Here is a 21,620-nt window from a genome sequence, read left to right as displayed (position 1 = left end):
CGAGGTGCAAACCTTCTTTTTGAAGTGTAGAATTTGAGGAAAGGTTTGCACCTTGAGGGATTTGATCCCTCTCGGTGCATGATAGATCTGGATTTATATGGATCTAGGTTGCTTCCATTTGGGGGCAGCAATGTCGCATTTTTAGATTATTATCATAATTATGTATATTTTTTCTCGTACATCATACTTAGAAAATTACATGATTAGAAATAAAAATAGTAACAATAATATCAATGTAATAATGTTCAACAATCAAAATGTCCAAATAATTATTAATATATTGAAAAACAAATACATTGATCATTCCATTTAGATTTGAAATGAAGAAAATATTGCAAAACACATAAATCACTTAATATTTAATCTTAATCTCCCTTCTTCTTCTTTTCTCTTAGACACAACGGCAAACTTTTCCATCTTTTCGTATCGATCGTATGAAAGAGGTTGAAATCGAAGGTCATCCAAAGATTTAACTCGAGATATCGTTGTAAAAGTAAGACCTTGTCGTTATATCCTTCCAAAATCAATAGTTTCCTTCTCTAGTGTCAATCCCTGAGACTTATGAATTTTTAATCCCCAAGAAAGTATCAATGGAATTTGTCTATTATGACCTATTTCAATAGGTATAATAGGAGCAGTATGAGGGGATATTTCATCCCATGGAACTCTAAAAAAATTATCAAATTTTACTAAAACATATGTTGGAGGATCAGGAGGTGATGTTCCAGGATTATACACAATATCTTGAACTACTCCAAGGGCGCCATTGACAAGTCCTGCATTAGTCCATAAATTTGAAGTAAGCATAACTCTAGCTCCAACAACACGAAGGAGCTCATTATTGAAATTTTCCTCTCTGCTTCAATGGTGTGGTTACTATATGATATTGTAGCAACATTACGTGCAACAGGGTGATTTAGGGGTAGCAAGCAATGCTTATTGTAAGTGTGCACATCATCATTTATTGCAAACAAATGTATAGCCTTATTAAACGACTCTTTTGTTGAAGCATCCAAATTGGAATCTGTACATGTCATTAGTAATTTCGAGTCTTCTATTATCGGAATAGAATCTCTAATGTCCATTAATAAATGAAAAAAAATATCTTTGATCATTGCTTTGTACATATTGCCTGAATATTCTATCAAGAGTTACAATAATTATGAATAAATTCCATAATTCTTTTGCTTGACCTTCAAATGCATATGTAGGTCTATCCACAACAAGAGGTAGTTGTCCCAAATATCCAAATAATATAATTGGTATACCTCGAAAAGGAACCTTTTTATTATGAGGAAAATTTTGACAAAGTTGAGCATCAATATGTGTTAACAAATTTCTCCCTAAAACTCATCTCATCAATAAGGATGTACTTAACATGTTTCATCTACACTTATAAGGTAAGAAAATTTGACCCTTGTAAATCAGTGAAGTTCCTTACTGGTATATGAAGAGCTCAGTGTATTGTTGATGCAGATATGTTGAATGTTGCAACACTAGTAGGGGCCAAAAGAAGCAATGGGTTCTTATGAGGAAGAGAGTCGATTTCAAGTTCTTGTTTAATAGTACTAATCAAGTGAGACTTTCCAGTACCTGTTGTCCCTTGGATAATCATATACAAATATTTGTTTCGTCATTTCCTTTGTGATACTCAAAAATTATATTAAAAGTTTTTTTTGCTTTTCTCCCAAACTTTCAAATGAATATTTTTTTAAAGATTCAGTAGTAACAATTTCATTCACATTTTTCTTATTAGATATGAATTTCATTACACGTATTGATGTCTCTTCATCAACAAATATAGAGATCAAATTGCTCATAACATCACAATCACTAAATCCAATCATGTCAAATTCGCTGGCATGTATAAACTTATTCTTATACAAACCTGAAATAATCTCCCACTCATGTTGCTTACAATCATTATTACATGTGAAAACTCTACATCCTCATTTGGAATTGGATCCTTTGAAGGTATTGGATTGCGACCAATATGCCAAGGATTATAGGAAATTTTTTCCCAATTTCATATCATGTCATCATTTGTAGCTCCAATATCTATATGAAAATCATGAAATGACTTGTACAATACCAACTCAGACCAATAAAACTCCACAAACCTATCATTGCCACAAGGGGGAACTAAAGAAAACTTAGGAAAGACTCATACAATGGCTTCATTATTTCATGTTAACCATTTCTCTTCATGGTGACGCTTGTCACATGACCAAGATCTAGTAGCGTCTATCAGTGAAAAGTGCTCCATACTCATAGGTCTCCTCATGTATGCATCAATAAGAGAATTATCATTATTTTCATCATAAGCATCAAATTTTACTTGTTTGAAAACCTTTGTCCCGACATTTAGAACAATGAATATTCAAAAAGAGGAAGTTCCAAAATCATATGGCATGTTTCTTGTGCTCCTATATCCCTCTCAACACTAGTCTCACACAGCAATGTTCTATATGCACGTACTGCTGGTTTATTTGGATTTTGAATAGAAGAAATACGCATCAACATATCATGGAAGCTCTATGATCCTTTTTTTTCTTTTGTTGCAGATTTTGCTATGTAGTTAATCACAACATACCTAGAAAGAACAAGTTTCCAATACATATTTGCATGCCATATTATTAATGTTTCAAAGTTATTGCATTTAATCTATCATCATTTCATCTAGGTTCATATATTTTTTCTCCACTTTCATCAACATAAAGTCTTGACATTTTGCATAGCTCCCATGGTTCCTTATACCTACACACCAACATTCCACCCTTCTTTCGAAGGCATGATTTCTCATTGCATGTTATGTGGTGCTCAAAAAAAATGAGAAGTTCTTCATAGTCCATCATTGCATCATATTGAAATATTTGTTTAGTGTTATTTAATCAAGGATGATCATCATCATTTCATTGAATAGGGATATTTATTTGATTTTTGTTGTGTGGATTGAATGCGTGGACAAAACTATCAAAGTATTCTTTTGCACGTATAACTTGAGTAGGATAATTCCAATTTATTTTGTCCATACTGGGAGCATATTTTAGCTAAAGAAACCCATGCACATGTGGAGATCCATGATTTTTCCATTCATAACAACACCAAAAATCTGTAGCATGATGAAATTTTGAAAATATCTCATCTCGAAACGTTATATCTCTCAAATGCACATAACTTGCACCAATGTGAGGAATATCATTCACATTTTGGAATCTCCATTTCCTTGCTTCCTTTGGATCTGTAGGAGAGGTGTTGGGCATCAATATATGCAAATATGGCCATTGCATACCTACTACACTTAGTGTGAAGAATATTGTAGGAGTCCCAATTTGTTGAACCAGGTCATATAATTTTGCACGACATTTGGTCCAATACACACATGTACCGCTTAGAACATGTCCAAATCTCATCAATATATTTACAATTTTAGAATTGGTAATATTTTGTAAATGCTCCCGTAACTCATCAATTGTTGTAGGTAATTTTATCATATTTTTTGATAAAAATTGCAGAAGACATTTGAGCATGATGTCTCATGATAATATTAAGTAAAAAGTATCTAAATCGAGGATGTCTCCCAAACTTGTTATCACAAAATCTAAGGAGATGTTTTGCATACTCATGAAGATACACATTTCTTAGTCGCGGTTGTAACCAATCAGCGTCTCCTTTAAGGAACAATGTTAGAAAATCCAAATCAAATAACCCTTCAGTATTATACTCATTTATGGGAGATGAACCAATTGTAGGCCAATTAATGATAGTTGCAAAGATCTACAACTGTTTTGCAATGTATAAAAAGGGGAAAATTTACTAAGATGGGGTTGGAATTTTGGAGAACCAGACCACTGTATTTCTGATAACATCATTGATTAATAAAACAACCAAAAGTTTCTAGGAGTTGTTACATATAATTTCTAAGTTTCACTATCTTGTGTCACGCAATATTTTCTTCTTTTTAAGTGTAGTAATGAAGCTGTAGGGTTAAATCCCTTAAAGAGCGCTCCTATACTTAAATTCCTCATTTCCTTTCTATGTTATAGATAGTAGTTTATGCGAGAGATCATCATATTGTCTATGATTTATTCCTCATGATCATAATTCCTCTAAGTTACGGATAATAGTTCCTTTGAGATATTAGCATATTGTCTTTAACTTCCCTTTCAAACTTTCCTCATTCATCATTTATATTTAGCAGCAAATGGCATTCTAAGAATTTCTAATCATACATGTATTAAGAGTCTAAGGCCAAGTTTTCCGATTCCTTCATTTGGTAATCTAATAAACAATAAGTGACAGTAAATAATCTTTATTAATGTCTTAAGCATAATTTCCCTACAACCAGGAAATTAGTTTCTTAAGGAACAACAGTGATGATGATCAATCTACTGGTAGTATCCATGTCCCCCCCCTCTCCACAACAACATGCTCAAAAAAAGAATCCTTGCCACCATTGGTACTCTAGGGCCGAGTTATATGTCTGTCCTTCACCCTTGTCCCCTTCTTTCTGCTACGCCTACTCCTTCCTCTAGCGAGCAGTGATTAGATTTGGATCTTCTAGCCTTATCTACGATTTACTAACCTCTATTAGAATCGTTTCATGTTTTACATCATTGGAATGAAATCTTAGTTGTAAGTTAATTGAAATTTTATTGTGGTATATATGTTCACTTTGATATGATGTAATATGAGTTATCATAGGCTTTCACAGTTGTTCATATTGTTGGATATTTCCGAAAGAGAATTGTGTATTGATTTAGTTGGTCCAACATTTCGGATGGTTACTCCATCTATCATTAGGGACCAAAAAATTTTGAGTGAACGAGTGTTGAGGAGCCTTTTTATAGGAAAAGGAGAGTCGGGAAGCTATTAGAGAATAAACAAGTTCACAATGGTTACAACTTAAAAAAAAAAATTAATAAAATTATAAGAAATGTAATAATTGACCATAAAACGGTTTTCACTAAATTGACATTTAAATACTTGAAGGATTAAATTAAATGATAGATAAAGTCTGAATTTGATCAAAAATCACAAATGTGAATAACTTAATATAGAAAACTAAATAATATAAGGAAAAAATTATTGAAATAATTGAATTACGAGCTAATATTCAAATACTAATTTGACTTCAATGATATTTAAGTATTTAAATAATAAATTGGTCTTATAAGTTAGAATTATGAACGAATTCACAAATGAGAATTGATTAAATTTTTGAAGATTAAGAATTAATTAAAAATAGTATTAACAGTTATTTTATTATTTTTAATTAAAATAAATTCAATAAAGAGATGAGAATGAAATAGTATTTAATCATTATAAATTAATATTAAAAAATATTTAAGAAGAATTCAAATAAATTCATTTAAAAACTACAAATAAGAATAATGTAATAAATTAGATGAAAAAAAATATAATTAATAATTAAATACATAAATAATTAGTCAAATTTGACTAAATTCCTAATAGGAATTAAAAGATAAGGAAAAAATTAAAAACACAATTAGAACATAAGACATTATTAATTAGACAGATAATTCCAGTAGATGTAGATAAGAATAAAAAAAAAGTTGAACAAATGAAATTAGGAAGTCTATAAATTATGAGAACAGAAAAAAGCAAAGAAATACAAGTCAATAGAAACTCAAGAGGAAACTAAATATAATGTGGGCTAGATGAAAATAAATAATAAATTTAACCAGCCTACATCCATCTAACTCTGAATCTATCATGCACTGAGAGGGATCAAATCCCTCGACGTGCAAACCTTCTTTTGGAAGTGTGGAATTTGAGGAAAGGTTTTCACCTCGAGGGATTTGATCCCTCTCGGTGCATGATAGATCTGGATTTATATGGACCTAGGTTGGTTCCATTTGGGGGCAGCAATGTCGCATTTTTAGATTATTATCATAATTATGTATATTTTTTCTCGTACATCATACTTAGAAAATTACATGATTAGAAATAAAAATAGTAACAATAATATCAATGTAATAATGTTCAACAATCAAAAGTCCAAATAATTATTAATATATTGAAAAACAAATACATTGATCATTCCATTTAGATGTGATATGAAGAAAGTATTGCAAAACACATAAATCACTTAATATTTAATCTTAATCTCCCTTCTTCTTCTTTTCTCTTAGACACAACCGCACACTTTGCCATATTTTCGTATCGATCGTATGAAAGAGGTTGAAATCGAAGGTCATCCAAAGATTTAACTCGAGATATCGTTGTAAAAGTAAGACCTTGTCGTTATATCCTTCCAATATCAATAGTTTCCTTCTCTAGTGTCAATCCCTGAGACTTATGAATTTTTAATCCCCAAGAAAGTATCAATGGAATTTGTCTATTATGACCTATTTCAATAGGTATAATAGGAGCAGTATGAGGGGATATTTCATCCCATGGAACTCTGAAAAAATTATCAAATTTTACTAAAACATATGTTGGAGGATCAGGAGGTGATGTTCCAGGATTATACACAATATCTTGAACTACTCCAAGGGCGCCATTGACAAGTCCTGCATTAGTCCATAAATTTGAAGTAAGCATAACCCTAGGTCCAACAGCAAGAAGGAGCTCATTATTGAAAATTTTCCTCTCTGCTTCAATGGTGTGGTTACTATGTGATATTGTAGCAACATTATGTGCAACAGGGTGGTTTAGGGGTAGCAAGCAATGCTTATTGTGAGTGTGCACATCATCATTTATTGCAAACAAATGTATAGCCTTATTAAATGACTCTTTTGTTGAAGCATCCAAATTGGAATCTGTACATGTCATTAGTAATTTTGAGTCTTCTATTATCGGAATAGAATCTCTAATGTTCATTAATAGATGAAAAAAAATATCTTTGATCATTGCTTTGTCCATATTGCCTGAATATTGTATCAAGAGTTACAACAATTATGAATAAATTCGATAATTCTTTTGCATGACCTTTAGATGCATATGCAGGTCTATCCATAACAAGAGGTAGTTGTCCCAAATCTCCAAATAATATAATTGGTATACCTCGAAAAGGAACTTTTTTATTATGAGGAAAATTTTGACAAAGTTGAGCATCAATATGTGTTAACAAATTTCTCCCTAAAACTCATCTCGTCAATAAGGATGTACTTACCATGTTTCATCTACACTTATAAGGTAAGAAAAGTTGACCCTTGTAAATCAGTGAAGTTCCTTACTGGTATATGAAGAGCTCAGTGTATTGTTGATGCAGATATGTTGAATGTTGCAACACTAGTAGGGGCCAAAAGAAGCAATGGGTTCTTATGAGGAAGAGAGTCGATTTCAAGTTCTTGTTTAATAGTACTAATCAAGTGAGACTTTCCAGTACCTGTTGTCCCTTGGATAATCATATACAAATATTTTTTTCATCATTTCCTTTGTGATACTCAAAAATTATATTAAAAGTTTTTTTTGCTTTTCTCCCAAACTTTCAAATGAATATTTTTTTAAAGATTCAGTAGTAACAATTTCATTCACATTTTTCTTATTAGATATGAATTTCATTACACGTCTTGATGTCTCTTCATCAACAAATCTAGAGATCCAATTGCTCATAACATCACAATCCCTAAATCCAATCATGTCAAATTCGCTGGCATGTATAAACTTATTCTTATACAACCCTGAAATAATCTCCCACTCATGTTGCTTACAATCATTATTACATGTAAAAACTCTACATCCTCATTTGGAGTTGGATCCTTTGAAGGTATTGGATTGCGACCAATATGCCAAGGATTATAGGAAATTTTTTCCCAATTTCATATCATGTCATCATTTGTAGCTCCAATATCTATACGAAAATCATGAAATGACTTGTACAATACCAACTCAGACCAATAAAACTCCACAAACCTACCATTGCCACAAGGGGGAACTAAAGAAAACTTAGGAAAGACTCATACAATGGCTTCATTATTTCATGTTAACCATTTCTCTTCATGGTGACGCTTGTCACATGACCAAGATTTAGTAGCGTCTATCAGTGAAAAGTGCTCCATACTCATAGGTCTCCTCATGTATGCATCAATAAGAGAATTATCATTATTTTCATCATAAGCATCAACTTTTACTTGTTTGAAAACCTTTGTCCCGACATTTAGAACAATGAATATTCAGAAAGAGGAAGTTCCAAAATCATATGGCATGTTTCTTGTGCTCCTATATCCCTCTCAACACTAGTCTCACACAACAATGTTCTATATGCACGTACCGCTGGTTTATTTGGATTTTGAATAGAAGAAATACGCATCAACATATCATGGAAGCTCTATGATCCTTTTTTTTCTTTTGTTGCAGATTTTGCTATGTAGTTAATCACAACATGCCTAGAAAGGACAAGTTTTCAATTCATATTTGCATGCCATATTATTAATGTTTCAAAGTTATTGCATTTAATCTATCATCATTTCATCTAGGTTCATATATTTTTTCTCCACTTTCATCAACATAAAGTCTTGACATTTTGCATAGCTCCCATGGTTCATTATACCTACACACCAACATTACACTCTTCTTTCGAAGGCATGATTTCTCATTGCATGCTATGTGGTGCTCAAAAAAAATGAGAAGTGCTTCATAGTCCATCATTGCATCATATTGAAATATTTGTTTAGTGTTATTTAATCAAGGATGATCGTCATCATTTCATTGAATAGGCATATTTATTTGATTTTTGTTGTGTGGATTGAATGCATGGAGAGAACTATCAAAGTATTATTTTGCATGTATAACTTGAGTAGGATAATTCCAATTTAGTTTGTCCATATTGGGAGCATATTTTAGCTAAAGAAACCCATGCACATGTGGAGATCCATGATTTTTCCATTTATAACAACACCAAAAATCTGTAGCATGATGAAATTTTGAAAATATCTCATCTCGAAACATTATATCTCTCAAATGCACATAACTTGAACCAATGTGAGGAATATCAATCACATTTTGGCATCTCCATTTCCTTGCTTCCTTTGGATCTGTAGGAGAGGTGTTGGGCATCAATATATGCAAATATGGCCATTGCATACCTACTACACTTAGTGTGAAGAATATTGTAGGAGTCCCAATTTGTTGAACCAGGTCATATAATTTTTCACGACATTTGGTCCAATACACACATGTACCGCTTAGAACATGTCCAAATCTCATCAATATATTTACAATTTTAGAATTGGTAATATTTTGTAAATGCTCCCGTAACTCATCAATTGTTGTAGTTAATCTTATAATATTTTTTGATAAAAATTGCAGAAGACACTTGAGCATGATGTCTCATGATAATATTAAGTAAAAAGTATCTAAATCGAGGATGTCTCCAAAACTTGTTATCACAAAATCTAAGGAGATGTTTTGCATACTCATGAAGATACACATTTCTTAGTCGCGGTTGTAACCAATCAGCGTCTCCTCTAAGGAACAATGTTAGAAAATCCAAATCAAATAACCCTTCAGTATTATACTCATTTATGGGAGATGAACCAATTGTAGGCCAATTAATGGTAGTTGCAAAGATCTAAAACTGTTTTGCAATGTATAAAAAGGGGAAAATTTACTAAGATGGGGTTGGAATTTTGGAGAACCAGACCACTGTATTGATAACATCGTTGATTAATAAAACAACCAAAAGTTTCTAGGGGTTGTTACATATAATTTCTAAGTTTCACTATCATGTGTCACGCAATGTTTTCTTCTTTTTAAGTGTAGTAATGAAGCTGCAGGGTGAAATCCCTTAAAGAGCGCTCCTATACTTAAAGTCCTCATTTCCTTTCTATGTTATAGATAGTAGTTTATGCGAGAGATCAGCATATTGTCTATGATTTATTCCTCATGATCATAATTCCTCTAAGTTACAGATAATAGTTCCTTTGAGATATCAGCATATTGTCTTTAACTTCCCTTTCAAACTTTCCTCATTCATCATTTATATTTAGCAGCAAATGGCATTCTAAGAATTTCTAATCATACATGTATTAAGAGTCTAAGGCCAAGTTTTCCAAGTCCTTCATTTGGTAATCTAATAAATAATAAGTGACAGTAAATAATCTTTATTAATGTCTTAAGCATAATTTCCCTACAACCAGGAAATTAGTTTCTTAAGGAACAACAGTGATGATGAGCAATCTATTGGTAGTATCCATGTCCCCCCCCTCTCCACAACAACATGCTCGAAAAAAGAATCCTTGCCACCATTGGTATTCTAGGGCCGAGTTATGTGTCTGTCCTTGACCCTTGTCCCCTTCTTTCTGCTACGCCTACTCCTTCCTCTAGCGAGCAGTGATTAGATTTGGATCTTCTAGCCTTATCTACGATTTACTAACCTCTATTAGAATCGTTTCATGTTTTACATCATTGGAATGAAATCTTAGTTGTAAGTTAATTGAAATTTTATTGTGGTATATATGTTCACTTTGATATGATGTAATATAAGTTATCATAGGCTTTCACAGTTGTTCATATTGTTGGATATTTCCGAAAGAGAATTGTGTATTGATTTAGTTGGTCCAACATTTCGGATGGTTACTCCATCTATCATTAGGGACCAAAAAATTGTGAGTGAACGAGTGTTGAGGAGCCTTTTTATAGGAAAAGGAGAGTCGGGAAGCTATTAGAGAATAAACAAGTTCACAATGGTTACAACTTAAAAAAAAAATTAATAAAATTATAAGAAATGTAATAATTGACCATAAAACGGTTTTGACTAAATTGACATTTAAATACTTGAAGGATTAAATTAAATGATAGATAAAGTCTGAATTTGATCAAAAATCACAAATGTGAATAACTTAATATAGAAAACTAAATAATATAAGGAAAAAATTATTGAAATAATTGAATTACGAGCTAATATTCAAATACTAATTTGACTTCAATGATATTTAAGTATTTAAATAATAAATTGGTCTTATAAGTTAGAATTATGAACGAATTCACAAATGAGAATTGATTAAATTTTTGAAGATTAAGAATTAATTAAAAATAGTATTAACAGTTATTTTATTATTTTTAATTAAAATAAATTCAATAAAGAGATGATAATGAAATAGTATTTAATCATTATAAATTAATATTAAAAAAGATTTAAGAAGAATTCAAATAAATTCATTTAAAAACTACAAATAAGAATAATGTAATAAATTAGATGAAAAAAAATATAATTAATAATTAAATACATAAATAATTAGTCAAATTTGACTAAATTCCTAATAGGAATTAAAAGATAAGGAAAAAATTAAAAACACAATTAGAACATAAGACATTATTAATTAGACAGATAATTCCAGTAGATGTAGATAAGAATAAAAAAAAAATTGAACAAATGAAATTAGGAAGTCTATAAATTATGAGAACAGAAAAAAACAAAGAAATACAAGTCAATAGAAACTCAAGAGGAAACTAAATATAATGTGGGCTAGATGAAAATAAATAATAAATTTAACCAGCCTACATCCATCTAACTCCGAATCTATCATGCACTGAGAGGGATCAAATCCCTCGAGGTGCAAACCTTCTTTTGGAAGTGTGGAATTTGAGGAAAGGTTTTCACCTCGAGGGATTTGATCCCTCTCGGTGCATGATAGATCTGGATTTATATGGATCTAGGTTGGTTCCATTTGGGGGCAGCAATGTCGCATTTTTAGATTATTATCATAATTATGTATATTTTTTCTCGTACATCATACTTAGAAAATTACATGATTAGAAATAAAAATAGTAACAATAATATCAATGTAATAATGTTCAACAATCAAAATGTCCAAATAATTATTAATATATTGAAAAACAAATACATTGATCATTCCATTTAGATGTGATATGAAGAAAGTATTGCAAAACACATAAATCACTTAATATTTAATCTTAATCTCCCTTCTTCTTCTTTTCTCTTAGACACAACCGCACACTTTGCCATATTTTCGTATCGATCGTATGAAAGAGGTTGAAATCGAAGGTCATCCAAAGATTTAACTCGAGATATCGTTGTAAAAGTAAGACCTTGTCGTTATATCCTTCCAATATCAATAGTTTCCTTCTCTAGTGTCAATCCCTGAGACTTATGAATTTTTAATCCCCAAGAAAGTATCAATGGAATTTGTCTATTATGACCTATTTCAATAGGTATAATAGGAGCAGTATGAGGGGATATTTCATCCCATGGAACTCTGAAAAAATTATCAAATTTTACTAAAACATATGTTGGAGGATCAGGAGGTGATGTTCCAGGATTATACACAATATCTTGAACTACTCCAAGGGCGCCATTGACAAGTCCTGCATTAGTCCATAAATTTGAAGTAAGCATAACCCTAGCTCCAACAGCAAGAAGGAGCTCATTATTGAAATTTTCCTCTCTGCTTCAATGGTGTGGTTACTATATGATATTGTAGCAACATTATGTGCAACAGGGTGGTTTAGGGGTAGCAAGCAATGCTTATTGTGAGTGTGCACATCATCATTTATTGCAAACAAATGTATAGCCTTATTAAATGACTCTTTTGTTGAAGCATCCAAATTGGAATCTGTACATGTCATTAGTAATTTTGAGTCTTCTATTATCGGAATAGCATCTCTAATGTTCATTAATAGATGAAAAAAAATATCTTTGATCATTGCTTTGTCCATATTGCCTGAATATTGTATCAAGAGTTACAACAATTATGAATAAATTCGATAATTATTTTGCATGACCTTTAGATGCATATGCAGGTCTATCCACAACAAGAGGTAGTTGTCCCAAATCTCCAAATAATATAATTGGTATACCTCGAAAAGGAACTTTTTTATTATGAGGAAAATTTTGACAAAGTTGAGCATCAATATGTGTTAACAAATTTCTCCCTAAAACTCATCTCGTCAATAAGGATGTACTTAACATGTTTCATCTACACTTATAAGGTAAGAAAAGTTGACCCTTGTAAATCAGTGAAGTTCCTTACTGGTATATGAAGAGCTCAGTGTATTGTTGATGCAGATATGTTGAATGTTGCAACACTAGTAGGGGCCAAAAGAAGCAATGGGTTCTTATGAGGAAGAGAGTCGATTTCAAGTTCTTGTTTAATAGTACTAATCAAGTGAGACTTTCCAGTACCTGTTGTCCCTTGGATAATCATATACAAATATTTTTTTCGTCATTTCCTTTGTGATACTCAAAAATTATATTAAAAGTTTTTTTTGCTTTTCTCTCAAACTTTCAAATGAATATTTTTTTAAAGATTCAGTAGTAACAATTTCATTCACATTTTTCTTATTAGATATGAATTTCATTACACGTCTTGATGTCTCTTCATCAACAAATCTAGAGATCCAATTGCTCATAACATCACAATCCCTAAATCCAATCATGTCAAATTCGCTGGCATGTATAAACTTATTCTTATACAACCCTGAAATAATCTCCCACTCATGTTGCTTACAATCATTATTACATGTAAAAACTCTACATCCTCATTTGGAGTTGGATCCTTTGAAGGTATTGGATTGCGACCAATATGCCAAGGATTATAGGAAATTTTTTCCCAATTTCATATCATGTCATCATTTGTAGCTCCAATATCTATACGAAAATCATGAAATGACTTGTACAATACCAACTCAGACCAATAAAACTCCACAAACCTACCATTGCCACAAGGGGGAACTAAAGAAAACTTAGGAAAGACTCATACAATGGCTTCATTATTTCATGTTAACCATTTCTCTTCATGGTGACGCTTGTCACATGACCAAGATATAGTAGCGTCTATCAGTGAAAAGTGCTCCATACTCATAGGTCTCCTCATGTATGCATCAATAAGAGAATTATCATTATTTTCATCATAAGCATCAACTTTTACTTGTTTGAAAACCTTTGTCCCGACATTTAGAACAATGAATATTCAGAAAGAGGAAGTTCCAAAATCATATGGCATGTTTCTTGTGCTCCTATATCCCTCTCAACACTAGTCTCACACAACAATGTTCTATATGCACGTACCGCTGGTTTATTTGGATTTTGAATAGAAGAAATACGCATCAACATATCATGGAAGCTCTATGATCCTTTTTTTTCTTTTGTTGCAGATTTTGCTATGTAGTTAATCACAACATGCCTAGAAAGAACAAGTTTCCAATTCATATTTGCATGCCATATTATTAATGTTTCAAAGTTATTGCATTTAATCTATCATCATTTCATCTAGGTTCATATATTTTTTCTCCACTTTCATCAACGTAAAGTCTTGACATTTTGCATAGCTCCCATGGTTCCTTATACCTACACACCAACATTCCACCCTTCTTTCGAAGGCATGATTTCTCATTGCATGCTATGTGGTGCTCAAAAAAAATGAGAAGTTCTTCATAGTCCATCATTGCATCATATTGAAATATTTGTTTAGTGTTATTTAATCAAGGATGATCATCATCATTTCATTGAATAGGCATATTTATTTGATTTTCGTTGTGTGGATTGAATGCATGGACAGAACTATCAAAGTATTCTTTTGCACGTATAACTTGAGTAGGATAATTCCAATTTAGTTTGTCCATATTGGGAGCATATTTTAGCTAAAGAAACCCATGCACATGTGGAGATCCATGATTTTTCCATTCATAACAACACCAAAAATCTGTAGCATGATGAAATTTTGAAAATATCTCATCTCGAAACATTATATCTCTCAAATGCACATAACTTGCACCAATGTGAGGAATATCAATCACATTTTGGCATCTCCATTTCCTTGCTTCCTTTGGATCTGTAGGAGAGGTGTTGGGCATCAATATATGCAAATATGGCCATTGCATACCTACTACACTTAGTGTGAAGAATATTGTAGGAGTCCCAATTTGTTGAACCAGGTCATATAATTTTGCACGACATTTGGTCCAATACACACATGTACCGCTTAGAACATGTCCAAATCTCATCAATATATTTACAATTTTAGAATTGGTAATATTTTGTAAATGCTCCCGTAACTCATCAATTGTTGTAGTTAATCTTATCATATTTTTTGATAAAAATTGCAGAAGACACTTGAGCATGATGTCTCATGATAATATTAAGTAAAAAGTATCTAAATCGAGGATGTCTCCCAAACTTGTTATCACAAAATCTAAGGAGATGTTTTGCATACTCATGAAGATACACATTTCTTAGTCGCGGTTGTAACCAATCAGCGTCTCCTCTAAGGAACAATGTTAGAAAATCCAAATCAAATAACCCTTCAGTATTATACTCATTTATGGGAGATGAACCAATTGTAGGCCAATTAATGGTAGTTGCAAAGATCTAAAACTGTTTTGCAATGTATAAAAAGGGGAAAATTTACTAAGATGGGGTTGGAATTTTGGAGAACCAGACCACTGTATTTCTGATAACATCATTGATTAATAAAACAACCAAAAGTTTCTAGGAGTTGTTACATATAATTTCTAAGTTTCACTATCATGTGTCACGCAATGTTTTCTTCTTTTTAAGTGTAGTAATGAAGCTGCAGGGTTAAATCCCTTAAAGAGCGCTCCTATACTTAAAGTCCTCATTTCCTTTCTATGTTATAGATAGTAGTTTATGCGAGAGATCAGCATATTGTCTATGATTTATTCCTCATGATCATAATTCCTCTAAGTTACGGATAATAGTTCCTTTGAGATATCAGCATATTGTCTTTAACTTCCCTTTCAAACTTTCCTCATTCATCATTTATATTTAGCAGCAAATGGCATTCTAAGAATTTCTAATCATACATGTATTAAGAGTCTAAGGCCAAGTTTTCCAAGTCCTTCATTTGGTAATCTAATAAATAATAAGTGACAGTAAATAATCTTTATTAATGTCTTAAGCATAATTTCCCTACAACCAGGAAATTAGTTTCTTAAGGAACAACAGTGATGATGAGCAATCTACTGGTACTATCCATGTCCCCCCCCCTCTCCACAACAACATGCTCGAAAAAAAAATCCTTGCCACCATTGGTACTCTAGGGCCGAGTTATATGCCTGTCCTTGACCCTTGTCCCCTTCTTTTTGCTACGCCTACTCCTTCCTCTAGCGAGCAGTGATTAGATTTGGATCTTCTAGCCTTATCTACGATTTACTAACCTCTATTAGAATCGTTTCATGTTTTACATCATTGGAATGAAATCTTAGTTGTAAGTTAATTGAAATTTTATTGTGGTATATATGTTCACTTTGATATGATGTAATATAAGTTATCATAGGCTTTCACAGTTGTTCATATTGTTGGATATTTCCGAAAGAGAATTGTGTATTGATTTAGTTGGTCCAACATTTCGGATGGTTACTCCATCTATCATTAGGGACCAAAAAATTGTGAGTGAACGAGTGTTTAGGAGCCTTTTTATAGGAAAAGGAGAATCGGGAAGCTATTAGAGAATAAACAAGTTCACAATGGTTACAACTTAAAAAAAAAAAATTAATAAAGTTATAAGAAATGTAATAATTGACCATAAAACGGTTTTGACTAAATTGACATTTAAATACTTGAAGGATTAAATTAAATGATAGATAAAGTCTGAATTTGATCAAAAATCACAAATGTGAATAACTTAATATAGAAAACTAAATAATATAAGGAAAAAATTATTGAAATAATTGAATTACGAGCTAATATTCAAATACTAATTTGACTTCAATGATATTTAAGTATTTAAATAATAAATTGGTCTTATAAGTTAGAATTATGAACGAATTCACAAATGAGAATTGATTAAATTTTTGAAGATTAAGAATTAATTAAAAATAGTATTAACAGTTATTTTATTATTTTTAATTAAAATAAATTCAATAAAGAGATGATAATGAAATAGTATTTAATCATTATAAATTAATATTAAAAAAGATTTAAGAAGAATTCAAATAAATTCATTTAAAAACTACAAATAAGAATAATGTAATAAATTAGATGAAAAAAATATAATTAATAATTAAATACATAAATAATTAGTCAAATTTGACTAAATTCCTAATAGGAATTAAAAGATAAGGAAAAAATTAAAAACACAATTAGAACATAAGACATTATTAATTAGACAGATAATTCCAGTAGATGTAGATAAGAATAAAAAAAAATGAACAAATGAAATTAGGAAGTCTATAAATTATGAGAACAGAAAAAAAAAAAAGAAATACAAGTCAATAGAAACTCAAGAGGAAACTAAATATAATGTGGGCTAGATGAAAATAAATAATAAATTTAACCAGCCTACGTCCATCTAACTCCGAATATATCATGCACTGAGAGGGATCAAATCCCTCGAGGTGCAAACCTTCTTTTGGAAGTGTGGAATTTGAGGAAAGGTTTTCACCTCGAGGGATTTGATCCCTCTCGGTGCATGATAGATCTGGATTTATATGGATCTAGGTTGGTTCCATTTGGGGGCAGCAATGTCGCATTTTTAGATTATTATCATAATTATGTATATTTTTTCTCGTACATCATACTTAGAAAATTACATGATTAGAAATAAAAATAGTAACAATAATATCAATGTAATAATGTTCAACAATCAAAATGTCCAAATAATTATTAATATATTGAAAAAAAATACATTGATCATTCCATTTAGATGTGATATGAAGAAAGTATTGCAAAACACATAAATCACTTAATATTTAATCTTAATCTCCCTTGTTCTTCTTTTCTCTTAGACACAACCGCACACTTTGCCATATTTTCGTGTCGATCGTATGGAAGAGGTTGAAATTGAAGGTCATCCAAAGATTTAACTCGAGATATCGTTGTAAAAGTAAGACCTTGTCGTTATATCCTTCCAATATCAATAGTTTCCTTCTCTAGTGTCAATCCCTAAGACTTATGAATTTTTAATCCCCAAGAAAGTATCAATGGAATTTGTCTTTTATGACCTATTTCAATAGGTATAATAGGAGTAGTATGAGGGGATATTTCATCCCATGGAACTCTGAAAAAATTATCAAATTTTACTAAAACATATGTTGGAGGATCAGGAGGTGATGTTCCAGGATTATACACAATATCTTGAACTACTCCAAGGGCGCCATTGACAAGTCTTGCATTAGTCCATAAATTTGAAGTAAGCATAACCCTAGCTCCAACAGCAAGAAGGAGCTCATTATTGAAATTTTCCTCTCTGCTTCAATGGTGTGGTTACTATATGATATTGTAGCAACATTATGTGCAACAGGGTGATTTAGGGGTAGCAAGCAATGCTTATTGTGAGTGTGCACATCATCATTTATTGCAAACAAATGTATAGCCTTATTAAATGACTCTTTTGTTGAAGCATCCAAATTGGAATCTGTACATGTCATTAGTAATTTTGAGTCTTCTATTATCGGAATAGCATCTCTAATGTTCATTAATAGATGAAAAAAAATATCTTTGATCATTGATTTGTCCATATTGCCTGAATATTGTATCAAGAGTTACAACAATTATGAATAAATTCCATAATTCTTTTGCATGACCTTTAGATGCATATGCAGGTCTATCCACAACAAGAGGTACTTGTCCCAAATCTCCAAATAATATAATTGGTATACCTCGAAAAGGAACTTTTTTATTATGAGGAAAATTTTGACAAAGTTGAGCATCAATAGGTGTTAACAAATTTCTCCCTAAAACTAATCTCATCAATAAGGATGTACTTAACATGTTTCATCTACACTTATAAGGTAAGAAAATTTAACCCTTGTAAATCAGTGAAGTTCCTTACTGGTATATGAAGAGCTCAGTGTATTGTTGATGCAGATATGTTGAATGTTGCAACACTAGTAGGGGCCAAAAGAAGCAATGGGTTCTTATGAGGAAGAGATTTGATTTCAAGTTCTTGTTTAATAGTACTAATCAAGCGAGACTTTCCAGTACGTGTTGTCCCTTGGATAATCATATACAAATATTTTTTTCGTCATTTCCTTTGTGATACTCAAAAATTATATTAAAAGTTTTTTTTGCTTTTCTCCCAAACTTTCAAATGAATATTTTTTTAAAGATTCAGTTGTAACAATTTCATTCACATTTTTCTTATTAGATATGAATTTCATTACACGTCTTGATTTCTCTTCATCAACAAATCTAGAGATCCAATTGCTCATAACATCACAATCCCTAAATCCAATCATGTCAAATTCGCTGGCATGTATAAACTTATTCTTATACAAACCTGAAATAATCTCCCACTCATGTTGCTTACAATCATTATTACATGTAAAAACTCTACATCCTCATTTGGAGTTGGATCCTTTGAAGGTATTGGATTGCGGCCAATATGCCAAGGATTATAGGAAATTTTTTCCCAATTTCATATCATGTCATCATTTGTAGCTCCAATATCTATACGAAAATCATGAAATGACTTGTACAATACCAACTCAGACCAACAAAACTCCACAAACCTATCATTGCCACAAGGGGGAACTAAAGAAAACTTAGGAAAGACTCATACAATGGCTTCATTATTTCATGTTAACCATTTCTCTTCATGGTGACGCTTGTCACATGACCAAGATATAGTAGCGTCTATCAGTGAAAAGTGCTCCATACTCATAGGTCTCCTCATGTATGCATCAATAAGAGAATTATCATTATTTTCATCATAAGCATCAACTTTTACTTGTTTCAAAACCTTTGTCCCGACATTTAGAACAATGAATATTCAGAAAGAGGAAGTTCCAAAATCATATGGTATGTTTCTTGTGCTCCTATATCCCTCTCAACACTAGTCTCACACAACAATGTTCTATATGCACGTACCGCTGGTTTATTTGGATTTTGAATAGAAGAAATACGCATCAACATATCATGGAAGCTCTATGATCCTTTTTTTTCTTTTGTTGCAGATTTTGCTATGTAGTTAATCACAACATGCCTAGAAAGAACAAGTTTCCAATTCATATTTGCATGCCATATTATTAATGTTTCAAAGTTATTGCATTTAATCTATCATCATTTCATCTAGGTTCATATATTTTTTTCTCCACTTTCATCAACATAAAGTCTTGACATTTTGCATAGCTCCCATGGTTCCTTATACCTACACACCAACATTCCACCCTTCTTTCGAAGGCATGATTTCTCATTGCATGCTATGTGGTGCTCAAAAAAAATGAGAAGTTATTCATAGTCCATCATTGCATCATATTGAAATATTTGTTTAGTGTTATTTAATCAAGGATGATCATCATCATTTCATTGAATAGGGATATTTATTTGATTTTCGTTGTGTGGATTGAATGCATGGACAGAACTATCAAAGTATTCTTTTGCATGTATAACTTGAGTAGGATAATTCCAATTTAGTTTGTCCATATTGGGAGCATATTTTAGCTAAAGAAACCCATGCACATGTGGAGATCCATGATCTTTCCATTCATAACAACACCAAAAATCTGTAGCATGATGAAATTTTGAAAATATCTCATCTTGAAACATTATATCTCTCAAATGCACATAACTTGCACGAATGTGAGGAATATCAATCACATTTTGGCATCTCCATTTCCTTGCTTCCTCTGCATCTGTAGGAGAGGTGTTGGGCATCAATATATGCAAATATGGCCATTGCATACCTACTACACTTAGTGTGAAGAATATTGTAGGAGTCCCAATTTGTTGAACCAGGTCATATAATTTTGCACGACATTTGGTCCAGTACACACATGTACCGCTTAGAACATGTTCAAATCTCATCAATATATTTACAATTTTAGAATTGGTAATATTTTGTAAATGCTCCCGTAACTCATCAATTGTTGTAGGTAATCTTATCATATTTTTTCATAAAAATTGCAGAAGGCACTTGAGCATGATGTCTCATGATAATATTAAGTAAAAAGTATCTAAATCGAGGATGTATCCCAAGCTTGTTATCACAAAATCTAAGGAGATGTTTTGCATACTCATGAAGATACACATTTCTTAGTCGCGGTTGTAACCAATCAACGTCTCCTCTAAGGAACAATGTTAGAAAATCCAAATCAAATAACCCTTCAGTATTATACTCATTTATGGGAGATGAACCAATTGTAGGCCAATTAATGGTAGTTGCAAAGATCTAAAACTGTTTTGCAATGTATAAAAAGGGGAAATTTTACTAAGATGGGGTTGGAATTTTGGAGAACCAGACCACTGTATTTCTGATAACATCATTGATTAATAAAACAACCAAAAGTTTCTAGGAGTTGTTACATATAATTTCTAAGTTTCACTATCATGTGTCACGCAATGTTTTCTTCTTTTTAAGTGTAGTAATGAAGCTGCAGGGTTAAATCCCTTAAAGAGCGCTCCTATACTTAAAGTCCTCATTTCCTTTCTATGTTATAGATAGTAGTTTATGCGAGAGATCAGCATATTGTCTATGATTTATTCCTCATGATCATAATTCCTCTAAGTTACGGATAATAGTTCCTTTGAGATATCATCATATTGTCTTTAACTTCCCTTTCAAACTTTCCTCATTCATCATTTATATTTAGCAGCAAATGGCATTCTAAAAATTTCTAATCATACATGTATTAAGAGTCTAAGGCCAAGTTTTCCAAGTCCTTCATTTGGTAATCTAATAAATAATTAGTGACAGTAAATAATCTTTATTAATGTCTTAAGCATAATTTCCCTA

The sequence above is a fragment of the Pinus tabuliformis genome, chromosome 9, assembly GCF_031772625.1.
Source record: "Pinus tabuliformis cultivar Carrire ecotype Pingquan chromosome 9, CPIR1, whole genome shotgun sequence".
Taxonomy (NCBI): Eukaryota; Viridiplantae; Streptophyta; class Pinopsida; order Pinales; family Pinaceae; genus Pinus; species Pinus tabuliformis.
This window is presented reverse-complemented; position numbering follows the sequence as displayed.